Source organism: Carassius carassius, chromosome 27 (genome assembly GCF_963082965.1).
Source record: "Carassius carassius chromosome 27, fCarCar2.1, whole genome shotgun sequence".
Taxonomy (NCBI): domain Eukaryota; kingdom Metazoa; phylum Chordata; class Actinopteri; order Cypriniformes; family Cyprinidae; genus Carassius; species Carassius carassius.
The window spans coordinates 2,317,356-2,330,327 of NC_081781.1; the positions used below are offsets into that span (position 1 = coordinate 2,317,356).

At 35.1% G+C, this 12,972-nt stretch overlaps 2 long non-coding RNA genes across 2 annotated transcripts in view; one reads left to right on the forward strand and one right to left on the reverse strand.

Moving 5' to 3' along the window:
* LOC132107191 (uncharacterized) overlaps positions 1-12,972 on the reverse strand; it is a 50,823-nt gene that overhangs the window by 9,956 nt on the left and 27,895 nt on the right. The gene's annotated exons all lie outside the window — the stretch shown is intronic.
* LOC132107190 (uncharacterized) lies at positions 613-5,452 on the forward strand. Its single transcript, XR_009424244.1, has 3 exons — positions 613-756; positions 1,137-1,218; positions 5,146-5,452. It is a non-coding gene; the product is annotated as an uncharacterized LOC132107190 (long non-coding RNA).

The following is a 12,972-nucleotide window of genomic DNA, read 5'->3' on the forward strand; positions in this document are numbered from 1 at the left end:
TTAAGTACACAGTTTTAATGCATTTTCATATTAATCTGTTCATTATCTGTGCATTTAAAACATTACAAACCACCAATTTCTGATGTAACAAGAAGTCTGCAAATATTATAATGCATTTTAACTTTGGTTAAAAATCTTAATGAAAAGATATAATGCATTATAAGGTACAATGGCATTTAAATGTCACAATGTAATTTGTGTGCAAAACTGCATAATTTTTTCATTTATCATGCATGAGTCTTAAGGACACATTAAACCAAAGAATGCAAACTATAGAAATATAGATGTGCTTGTATAACTACAGTACATTGTCTGAGCCTCAATAACAAGTCAGTTGTTTCAGAACCTACATGCATTATTCTCATTGACTCTGAAGGCTAGGTAAATATTAGGCTAGGCAAAGTAAATATAAAATACCGGAAAGGTTTTGTATTTCATTGTGATTTTGCAATGTCTGGCACAAGTGTGTTGATTTGTGCCAGGTCATCTCAAGGTCCACTGCAACATAGTAGCCGAATATTGATGATGACAAAATCCAAAATGGGAGGTTAATGATTGTTCAAGCAGCTGAAAGACTGAATGCATGAACAGACTTTAAGTGACAGATAGGGAGCAAACAATATGCTCTGTAAAGAACAAGCGGTTGTGAAGTGGATGCTATACATAGAGACTGTGTAGGATTTGATATTTTAATCAAAATTGATATACGGAAAACAGAAAACCGTCCATGTGGATAGGGAGTGGAAATTATGCAGAGTCAGCCTTGATTAGTTTAATTGTAAGTGCAGAAATGTGGATTATAATCAGGACTGTCAATGCTGAAACCCAAATGATTACGTTACCGTGTCAGACAAATGCTTTAAATAGACTAACCTTGGCTTTAGAAGTAAAAATATTCTTTATGTCCTTCATGCATTTCATTTAACATGATAGTCAAACGGTCTTCACACAGAAACGGTTCATGCTACACGTTGCACAGCATCTATTTTTCAGCATCCCGCGACTTCAGTGCTGTACTTGACCCTTGTTCTTTTTCGTGCTGCGCTCCGTCTAGCTGTTTTTATAGTTTGTGTATATTTATGTGGATTATTTTTCATGCAAAATCTCAAGACAAACAGATTTAATGTTTCATGCAGACTCGACAAATGGTGTATGAGCGCCAAAAAAGAAGAGGAAGAGAGTTCACCGAACGACCTTAAATGACTCCACATCAGTCAGGTAAAACAAACAGATGTCCTCTTCATTTTTTGGCACAATAGAAGCAAACATGAAAGCTGTTTCTATGTAGTTTAGATAAAGGCTACTATATTTCAACTTGATGTTTTGGAATTAAAAATAACTTTAGATTCTTGAATGTGTGAAGTTTCCTCATGAGATGTCTAAGGTATTCAGGCATTAATGGTGAAGTGTGTAATTTCAATGTCATGGAAATGCAAAAATACTGACCTAAGATTAATTTCATATTATCAGCTTGATTCGTGAATCCTGACGAGTAAATCCTGTTTTACTGATCTTCAAGTGTCGAGATAACTAGTTGGCACAGGCTGCTTCTTGCTTTTAAGTTCTGGATTTATACCAGGTTATAATGTCCTTCCCTATAAATATTATATATATTACTGCTGCCATTCATTACTAGAACATAATACACTAAGGTCAAAAGTTTGGGGTCGATAGGATTTTTTAGTTGAAAGAAGTCTCTTCTGCTTACCATGTCTGCATTTATTTGATAAAAATAAATACAGTAATATTGTGAAATATTATTACAATTTAAAAAAAAACTTTTCTGAACTTTTGAACCTAATTAAATTAGAAAGTTTTTTATTTAGTCATGTTTTGCAAATTCAGTGCGCATTGGATAGTGAAAAAGATGCACACAGAAGTGGTGCAACCTTTAAATGAATTCACTCCTTAAAACATTTAGTTTTTTTCTTCAAGTCCATTCCACCACGGTCACAGCAACCAGATATTTATTTACTAGCAACTAGAAAAGTCGGACAGGACAGACTTTCCGTTCTACGTGTTAACATACACACCACACAGCTGACTTCTGTTTTCACTGACATCTTCGATTGCTTTCCTCTATTTGTTTGGAGTGTCCTGTGGAAATCCAAGACGTCAAGTGAATAAAACTTCTCAACATTAACATCTATGTCTAGTGATGGAATACAACCTCATTTCAGACTCCATAGATTAATTTCACTTTCCAAAACAAAGCAGCAGATCGGTGATTCCTTTTCCTCTTGAGGATTGTGAGGATGAGGTTGTGCGATTAAAGCACAGTGCTGATTAATGGCTTGATTTTCAGAAGGATTGAGCTTTGATCAATACACTTAAGCCTGGGTTGGCTGAGGAGATGCAAGCATGCTTTTTCAATGAGATGTGTAAATAAAATGAGATTTTTGGAAGTTGATTAATCAATTATCGAAGTAGTTGCACCACTTCTGATTGGTTAGGCAAAGGAACTCTCTGGTGGAGAGCAGAAAGGTAGCAAACAAACACGAACGCAGGTGAATGGCTGCAGAGGAAAGTGTGATCTGTTTTGAATTCAGCAGAAACTCAAAGACAGACTTCCCAGTTTACAAGCTGTTACAAAAGGAAATGCATTCTACTTTTAAATGCATTCACTGAAACTGACTAGAAACAGACGGTTGATGAGGTTAATGCTTCGCAGGCAATGGTTAGGCAACAAACGGGATTTCAGATCTGATATTAGTGATGTGGTTACTTTATATTTCGATTGTGAAATTAAACTGCCATGTTTGCTTGGCAAGAGTGGCCCATCATTATGGTAACATATTGGTCAGTAATGAGACCCTCATTTTTACGAATCATTTATTTAAGACATTTCAGGCAAAACCATTGTTTTTTCAGGCACTGGTCAATTTTGAGATTTGTGAGCCATTTCGCTTTCGTAACTTGACTTCTTTCAAACCAGTGGAAAGAAAACATCCAAAATACACAGTTAAATGAACATTTTATTACAGTTTGCATCTGTAGATTTAAATTACAAGACATATTTTTAAAGGCAGTTTTCTCAAAATGATTTTATAGAACCTTTTTTTTTTTTTTTTTTTTTAAAGTGGTCAAAGTGTATTTTTTCCTGGCTGTTGACAGTATTTTTTTGATTTATGGAGTCATAAAAACAGAGATCCAAAATTCCTATAATAATCTGTCAACAAGATGAAGAAAGAATTTTGAATCTGGCTTCATCCAATGTTCCGATTGTTCCGCAAATTAGTGCATATTCAGTTAGGTAATGCCCTGTTTGCATAAAAAACTTTTCTGAAACCTTGTAATAAAAATCAGTTGTCTTAATGTGCTGTTTTTAATCACGTATGATATTTTTCAGTTAAACTAATCAAAATTGTAAATAAAAATTCAGTGCAAAAAGAATGACTTGTAGTGTTTGTAATGAACATGCTTTCGGTTTCTGATTCTAATTCACTTTGCATTCCATTTGATCTTTTTACGGGCTTAAAGTCACTTGGTGTAACTGTAACCTGGTCTGCAACCCATTTATTTGTCTAATATCATATTTTCATGTTTCAGAAATTCCTGAAAACCCTTTAAATGGTTAAAAACTTCCCCAGATCCTGTCTGGATTCCCCACGGCTGTCCAATGACTTCTGTACTAGAACACAAAGCAGCAGTAAATGGTGGGAATGAAGTCAGTGATGGTTTGTGGTAGTGCCTTTCCCTGTAAATCAAGTCATTACTGCCACTGTGCACCAGTAAAAGTATTAAACCTTTGAAAACGGCACAGAGAGAAAGAAAAGGAACATCCTTAGTTTACCAGCAGACTCTAATACATGCTTAAAATTCTTCAGTTTGCAATCAAGATCGAGTCTTATAAACAAACACATAAAGTTTAATGCTTCCTGGGTAAATGTTAGCATGACTGCTGTGTGAGCGGACATCCCTGCTGATACAAGCCGTGTTTCCATGACCCACCATGCCCACCAGCACACACTGGGATCGACGCCTGGACCAGATGCCAACGGATGTTACACAACTCAAGTGTGGCATTTAGCAATCAAGCATCATTGTGTCATATGAAGCTTTCAATACTTTTCTGTGGAAAATAAGGAAGAATGTAACATTAACTAGACTAGGTAGAAGAATTAGACTAAAAGAATTGTTCACCGAAATATTAACATTTGTAGAAAGAGTTTGCTTCCTCATTGGAAAGGATTTGGAGAAATGTAGCATTCCATCATTTGCTCACCAATGGATGCTCTGCAGTGAATGGGTGCCGTCAAAATGAGAGTCCAAACAGCTGATAAAAAGCATCACTATAATCCACAAGTAATCCACACTACTACAGTCCATCATTGAACATCTCGTGAAATGAAAAGACGTGTGTTTGTAAGAAACAAATCCATCAAGATTTGTTTAACTTCAAACTCTCGCTTCTGGTGAGAATACCATAATCCATAATAACACTTCCTCTGTTTTCACTTGTAAACATTTCTCTCCTGATTCAGATGAGTTTAGAAAGCAGTAATATGGATAGAGGACTCGTATTCTGGCCAGAAATAACAGTTTGCCGATAAAAACATCCTAACAATAGATTTATTTCTTACAAACAAGATGATTTTCACTTCGTAAAACGTTAATTGATGAGTGGTGTGGATTATTGTGATGTGTTTATCAGCTGTTTGGACTCTCATTCTGACGGCACCCATTCACTGCAGAGCATCCACTGGTGAACAAGTGATGGAATGCTAAATGCAAAATGTCCATACTACTAAACTTTGTAATTTATGATTTATTTCAGGAAAAGGTCAGAATAAATTTCTTCTTCATCAATATTAAAAATAATTTTTGAGCTGTAAATTAAAAACAAAATTATTGATTGATATTTTTCAGTCTTTTTCAGGTTTTCAGTAATTTTTCACTTTGTTATGCCATTTTTTACATTTTGTTTTATTTACTAGCCATTTCTGTGTGAAAATTATTAATAGCAAATAATTTATATAACAAATTTCAGTAAGGTACAAAGAATCAGATTCCATCTGATTTTGATTGCATCCAATAAAAACTGTTCCACAAAACTCCTGCATGACCTCTGTGACCCCGCATGTTTGCAGTGGAATAGACTGTTATTTGGAGATGAATAATTATGCTGTTTCTGTTCTTATTTAGGATGCAGTGTTTGTGCACATGCTGTGTCTCACCCAGCTCGATCGTTCACATGTGTGGAGATGAAAGGCGAGGCAGAGAAACGCTTTCATATGCCAAAGGAAGCATTTCATTGCACGCTGTGCAAAAACAACAAGACTACATTTGTGTGTGTGCGCATCACACTTCATTATTTGAGCCACCCAGACAGAAAAAGAGCCAGTCAAGAAGGACAAGGTTGCATCACCATCCACAGGCTAAATATATATATCATACGGGTCATTCCCAGTTACAAAAGTTCAAAAGTTTGGATCAGTACGGTTTTGTTTGTTTTTTTAAGAAATTAATACTTTTATTCAGCAAGGGTCCATTAAATTGATCAAACATGACATCAAAGACATTTATAATGTTACAAAAGATTTAAAATGATGTTGTTCTTTTGAACTTTTTGTTCATCAAAGAATCCTGTAAAAATTTATAATAATGAGAAACGTTTCTTGAGCAGCAAATTAGAGAAGACTGGGGTAATGATGCTGAAAAATTCTGCTTTGCATCACAGGTATAAATAACATTTTACAACATTTTACTCAAATACAAAATACTTATTTTATAATAATATTTCAGAATACTAGTTTTTGCTGTTGTTTTTGATCAAACAAAATGCAGCCTCAGTGAGGAGACTAGACTTATTTCAGAAACATTAAAAAGTCTTTTATGCAATTATTCCAAACTTCTTAATGGAAGAGTATGTCTAAATATATTAAATAAAATATTACATTGTTATTTCATTATTGGCACAATTTCAGTAAAGTTATTTAAAGGGGTGGTTTGGGATTTTTGACATCGGACCTCATTTTTAGGTCAGCCTGGTTGTTATTCATCAGTGGAGACATTTTTTAAAAAAAATTATCCAGTCTTTATATTTGGATAGATAGCCGATGCTAGGCTAGCGCAAGTCAATGGGTATATGTTAGCCAGCCATTAAAAATCGTTTTACCCCTCCACAGTGCACCAAACGCAAATCAATTATAACACTAGACTATCGATGCAAATGTCCGTTGATAGAATAATGTTAGAAATCAAACTTACCTTTCATCACATTGCATTAGTTATAATTTGTTCCCTGTAATCATAAGCCTTGTCGACAGCAGCAGCGGAGTGATATTGATTACCTAGGCAACCGAGTGAGCCGGTCCACACATGACGCAAGTGTATTTACCTGCCGCTGGCACACTGATCATTACTAACCGGAGCAAAGTAAAATTCCGCAGCGGCTGAGAAACTAGTTCCTTTAGGATCATTGAGATGAAAGGTAAGTTTGATTTCTAACATTATTCTATCAACGGACATTTGCATCGATAGTCTAGTGTTATAATTGATTTGCGTTTGGTGCACTGTGGAGTGGGTAAAACGGTTTTTAATGGCTGGCTAACATATACCCATTGACTCGCGCTAGCCTAGCATCGGCCAACTATCCAAATATAAGGACTGGATAATTTTTTTTTTAAAATGTCTCCACTGATGAATAACAACCAGGCTGACCTAAAAATGAGGTCCGATGTCAAAAATCCCGAACCACCCCTTTAATGCATCGAGTTATAGGTTTTCTTGTGTCATCAATCTCTCGTAATATTTAGAATAACATATTCATCTTACTATATTACTGTATTTTCTGTCATATTCTGCTTTTCCAATTTCAGCCAATGACATGATTTTTGATGGTTAGTCGTCAATGCTTTGTTGATTAGCATGGCACTGTTCATCTGCTAGTAGATGTAACAGCCATGGATGGCCATTCAGCACAAACACAAAGGTGTACTTCTCAAGTAATGTAAGTGGGTCATCAAGCATTTTGACTGTTGTATAAAATATTATGTTCCATCAGTCAATCTCTGCCTGCAGTGTAATAAGAGATGGAAACTTTGCTCAACATCCAGTGTGTAGTGTATGAAGAGGGACTGAGCACTAGAAACAGAAGTTATTGATGTATTTATTTTGTAACCAGAGATCTGACTGTGGTCTTCTGTGTGCTAACGTCCTGGGGTTGCTTTGGAGGAGCAGGCGTTTGCCAGAGGACACACCTAATCATTTCTTCTGCTTGAGTCAGCATCTGACGAAAGTGCAAAGTGTTTCTGTCAGAAGATAACAAAAGATCACAGTCGATGGTCTCCTGCAGTCTGACTTTAAGAGAGCTCCAAGTGCATCATCATGGCATGTTTGTGCTTCTGTTGTCTGTTGAAATGGTGCGTCCAGGTCCAGTGAATGCGCTCATGCAGAGTTAATGTGTTACAAGCCAACTAAAACAGAATGAACAAATATAAGACACTGATTATGCAAACATATTTATTTATATACTTTTGAAGTATTTTTTATTTTAAATTTTGATGTCAAATATTTTTTTTAAAGCCATCTGAATGAATATTTGGTGGATGTTTTGGGGTTCATCATGGCAATCTTTTTATTTCAATACACTTATTTTTTATTTATTGTTTATGTGAGAATTTTTATTTGTAATATTTTCTATCTGAAAATATGTGCTTAGATGGCACACTTTCTGTACATTTCTATACTTTTTATTTTCAAATGTTTGTCCTTTTGTTTTTATATAGCTATCTGAAAATGTAGACATTTTATGGTTCTCTTTGGCAAGCTGTTTATTTCTGTACTCAAGTTTAATGGCAATTTTTTATTTTTAGAAAGATATCTGAAACATGGGGGATGTTTTGTGATTCTGCATAACAAACAAGTTTTTATTTCTAAATATTACTGGTTTATTTATTTATATATTATTATTGTTATTTTAATTTTGATGTCAATATGAATTTATAAAGTTTTCTGAAAATGTGTTGGACATTTTGTGGTTCTGGATGCCAAATTTTACATTTTGATGTCAGTGTTTATTTTTACAAAGCTATCTGGAAATGTGGTGAACTTTGTTTTTATTTCTGTAAATTTCTTTTTAAAATGTTCATGTCAATGTTTACTTTTATAAAGCGATCTGGAAACATATGGTGGACATGTTGTGGAGCTGTACAACAAAATTAAAATCCGTTTTGCCAGCCGTGCTTACTTTATATAAATATGTGTAATCAGTCAAGAAAAACAATGCTGAAATATTAAAGCTAAAGCCCAGATAGGGTTTAAATGCATGTGTGATCTTTCACGTAAAAAGTCCAAATCTATACACGCCTCAACTGAGATCTGACGCATATCTGAACCATACAGCAGCTGTAGACAAACATGTGGACAGATCCGTACGTGTACTCGATGATTAAGAGTGTTCATGCCTTCTAGACTGTTATCAAAAAAAGATTTAATAAATATGGTAACAACACATCTTTAAAGAGCATCGGTTTCAGATTTCACTTCCTTGTCTTGACCAACATCTTTCATCTTCTGCCAAATTTCTGCACAGAAATGTTCACTTTAACCATGGCACGCAATGCATGCATCAATTTTTAGTTGTTCTAAGACAGGACGTACCATACATAGACTTGCTTAAAATACAGGAAGACTTTGGATGTGGACACAAAGTAAAGGGGACTAAAACCAAACGGTTTGTTAAGTGGACTCCCAATAACGTCTGAAAATAACAAAAGTTAAAAGTAGTGCAGTCACATGAGTGTTTATTGTGCATTTCTTAAGCCACATTTGCAGTAGTTAGAGGACTGAACTTTATTTCCATGCCAAACTTAAAATGGCTTTAATCACAAGCACTGCACACACGCGTCTATGAAACATCATGAGCTGACTTTGTAGGTTCAGAAAAGCATATTGCCTATCACGACTGCACTTTTTGACTGGCAAGCATCAAATCTGTAAAAAGCAGTTTGCATCATATTTATACAGTATGGCTTATATTGTATAATATATTAAAAATATGGAGCTCATACTCAAAAGAAAAAACTAAATTTTATTTAAAGGCCCAAACTGAGTAAAAATGGTGCAGATGCTGATATTTATAAGTAAGATGAAATTCAGATGCTCGTTATGTAAATCAGTAAGATCTTAGATTGCATGAAACAGATCTATATAACAGACTACTTTTTAATAAAATGGACTCATTGTTTTGATGGAAAATGAATAAATATTATTTACCTTTTCACAAAAAACAAAAATAAAAAACATGCATTAAAAAGCATATATTATGCTAGAAAAAATACTTTCTCATGGAAGCTCATTTCCGCCACTAAATTGTGACTTTTTATCCTGCAATTCTGACATTTTTTCCCAGAATTGCAAGATATAAGCCTGTAATTGCATGTTATATAGTTCGAATTGTGTGATCTAAAGTTGCAATGGTAACACTTTATTTTAGGGTCTCTTAACTAGTTGCTTATTAGCATGCATTTTACTAGAATATTAGCCATTTATTAGTACTAATTAAACATATTAATGCCTACATCGCTAATCCTACCCAATACCTAAACTTAACAATGACCTAACAATATTAATAAGCAGCAAATTAGGAATTTATTGAGGCAAGTGTAATTTTCTATAAGTGTTCCCTGTTCCAAAAGTGTTACCGTTGCAATTGCATGAAGATGATTCAGAATTGCAAGAAAAAATCTGAATTGTTAGAATTGCACCAGTTCATGTCCCACAATTCAGTCTTTATAACACAATTGCAAGAGAAAAAGTTGAAATTGAGAGTTTGTCATGCAGTTCTGAGAAAAAAGTCCGAATTGTGAGAAAAAAAGAACTATGAGATAAAAAGTCATTAGTTATTTTTTATTCATTTATCTATTACTAGATTTTTTTTTTATTCAGTGGCAGATGGGCTACCATACTATTATAAAAACACGGAGATACTTTATCTAAACACACACACCATAAGTCTCCACCCTAACATCCAATCTACTCTTTAAGCAAAGGCATTGTAATTAATGACACTGCAATGGTGCCAAAGTAGACATGTGTAAAGCAACAATTTAAATGATGCATTTAATGTTGCATGCTCTAATTGGAAACATATTCTCTAAACAAGAGCGGTGACATGACAGATCCATTTTTATCAAGTTAAATGGGCCTTTTAGTAAAAACGGCGTGTGAATCTGTGTAACAGCAGGATTACTGTATACTGTTTTAATGTCTTACTTCCTGAACGTTTGGGTGAATTAGACTTCTGAGCGCATACAGTAACACAGAACGGCATGTTATAATCTGCGTCTTTTCAATCTTTTCACGTCCAAGAATTTTGTTTGAACACAAGAAAATAAATCAGTAATTTAGCCATTTTAGCCACCCAGCAACAGTGGCATTTGCAGTATTCAAGTGTGTGTATATGTGTGTCTGTATCTTTCATGCTCCAGAACTCATTAAACCATACATCTGATGCATATATTTTAATGAGTACATGGCTTGAAATACACTGATTATCATGTTTTGTTTCCTGGCTGAGGGATATTTGTGGAGAATGCATGGTTTTGCCTTTAAGCTATTGGCACACTTTCGCAACAATTGAAAAAAAGAAAAAAAAAAGGATATAGGTAGTTTCCCAAGATTTCACACGTTAGAAGGAAACTCTAAAATATCTTAATATCATAGAAGTTATAGCCTGTTTCACGATGCAAACACTTTTTTATTTTGGTGCCCATTTTGACAGGTTGATTTCACTACCATAAAGATTGTAATAACTTTTAATAGCTCATTCCTTACAATTGGCAATTGCTTCCCAATCACTTGATCAAACCACTTAATTTGCTTCATCAAGTCATACATAAATACTGTATTTATGTTGCAAAAGAGCATGGTTGCATGCTGAATATTTCACTAAATACTGTGCATATATGGGATAAAAAAGTCAGACGAGACTGAACACAACTGACATTGACACAGAAAACACAGACAAAAAGACACCCTGTAGTCGACCATAACCTAAGCACAAGTGCCACTCTTCAAATTCTATAACTCTGTACTAAAATAACATTGATTGTGAAAGTCGTTTAGTACTCTTCAGGTGACTCTGCTGCTTTGTTGCAATTTCTTACTGACTTCTGGTCACTTTGTTACTGCAAATATTATGTCAAAGGCAGAGTTTATCTGAAGCTTATGCAACCTGCCACCTGAATATCGCTGTATTCAGTATAGTAGGAACAAACCTAGCAGCACAGGTACAAGGAATGCCCCTTTCCACTATAAAACAGCAAGAAAAATTGCCACTGTTAAGGAGACCGACAATCAGGATTTGTGTTCTGGCCTGATTAAAGTGCTCTGATAATCCACCTCAAAGTGCTCAGAGTCAGAACACGGCCAGCTGTGAGGCTTCGTCTGATGAATTACAGGGAGTTAACTCTCTTAAGTAAATGTAAATCTTTCTACCCTCCCTACAAAAATCCCTTCAAGCGATTTCATATAATAGCATTGATTGAATTTGCATCTGGTGGGTGAGATGCATCATTTTTGACCCGGACCAATTCATTTATCACACCACTGGCAGACTGCTGAAACAATGCAGTGCAAAAGTTATACGCTGCCCCTTTAAATTTCAAGGCCTACTAATGGATTGTTTTCGCATATGCAAAATAAGAAAAATTACAAACAGTATATAACCTACAAAACCTACTGTACTGTATGCCAAAAGTTTGCATGGCAATCAATCCAGCTAGTGCTGAAGGTCTTCTCATAAAGGTTCAGTGACGTTTACTGTAGATGTGGTGAGTGATTGAAGGCGTTTCTGCTACAGCTCTTGAACATCATATGGGAATAGTGTTCATAATGTAGGATGCAGCTGGTCTTATAAAAATGACCTCATATTCATTTGAGGCCATTACACAAGCGTACACAGCAATCATTGGACATAATGAGAGCTATAAGGTCTCTGCCCATAACAGTACTGAGCTCTCACCGTGTTTAACAGTTGGCAACACGCGTTACAGGCTGAACGCATTCTTTTGTTTTCTCCTAAAATCAGGAAACATTTAAAAAGTTATTTTTTAAATCGCTGAGGATTTTGTGTTCATTACTCAAGGTTGTCAGTTTTGAGGGAGATCCCAATGTGATCAAGTAAAGCATCTGAATTGTGTACAGTAAGACTAGGGATGTTTACTAAGAATCTAAAAGATTATTGTGATTATGAATGCAGATGCATTGCCCACTGTACTGTTGAACAAACTTGAAGGAATGGTTCACCCAAAAATGCAAATTTGCCAAAAATGTACTCACCCTCAGGCCAACCAAGATGCAGATGAGTTTGTTTCTTCATCAGATTTGGAAAATGTAGCATTCCATAGCATTTATGCATTCATGATGGATTTGTTTCTTACATACACACAGATTTTGGCTTCATAAAATGCTTACTGATGGACTGGAGTGATGTGGATTACTTGTGGATTATTGTGATGTTTTTATCAGCTGTTTGGACTCTCATTCTGACGGCACCCATTCACTGCAGAGGATCCACTGGTGAACAAGTGATCGAGTGCTACATTTCTCCAAACTCATCTGTTGAGCAATTCTTTTAATTTTTGGGTGAACCTTTCCTATAACTTACCTTGTTTCACAACTTTAAACTGTTCTGCCATGTCAGTAGCTGAAACTGAAAGACAAAAATGTAGTTACTTTGAAAACTCTCAAATCATTTGTAGTTGTCAGGTCTATTAGATAGATTTTGTTTGAGTTTATCTGAATGTAACTTTCTTTTGCTTGCTGTTTTAGTTATTTTTACCCTCAGTGTAGCAGCTTGAGTTTGGAAATGCAAAATCACTGCAATTGAACAATCAGTTCTGACATGCTGTGCCAGTAACAAAATCCGATGATAAACTTCAGTTGTAAAGCTGTTGATACAGTTTCTCCAGTCAAACATTAGACAAGCTTTAATGATTTAACTTATCCCAGACTAACTTCAGGTTT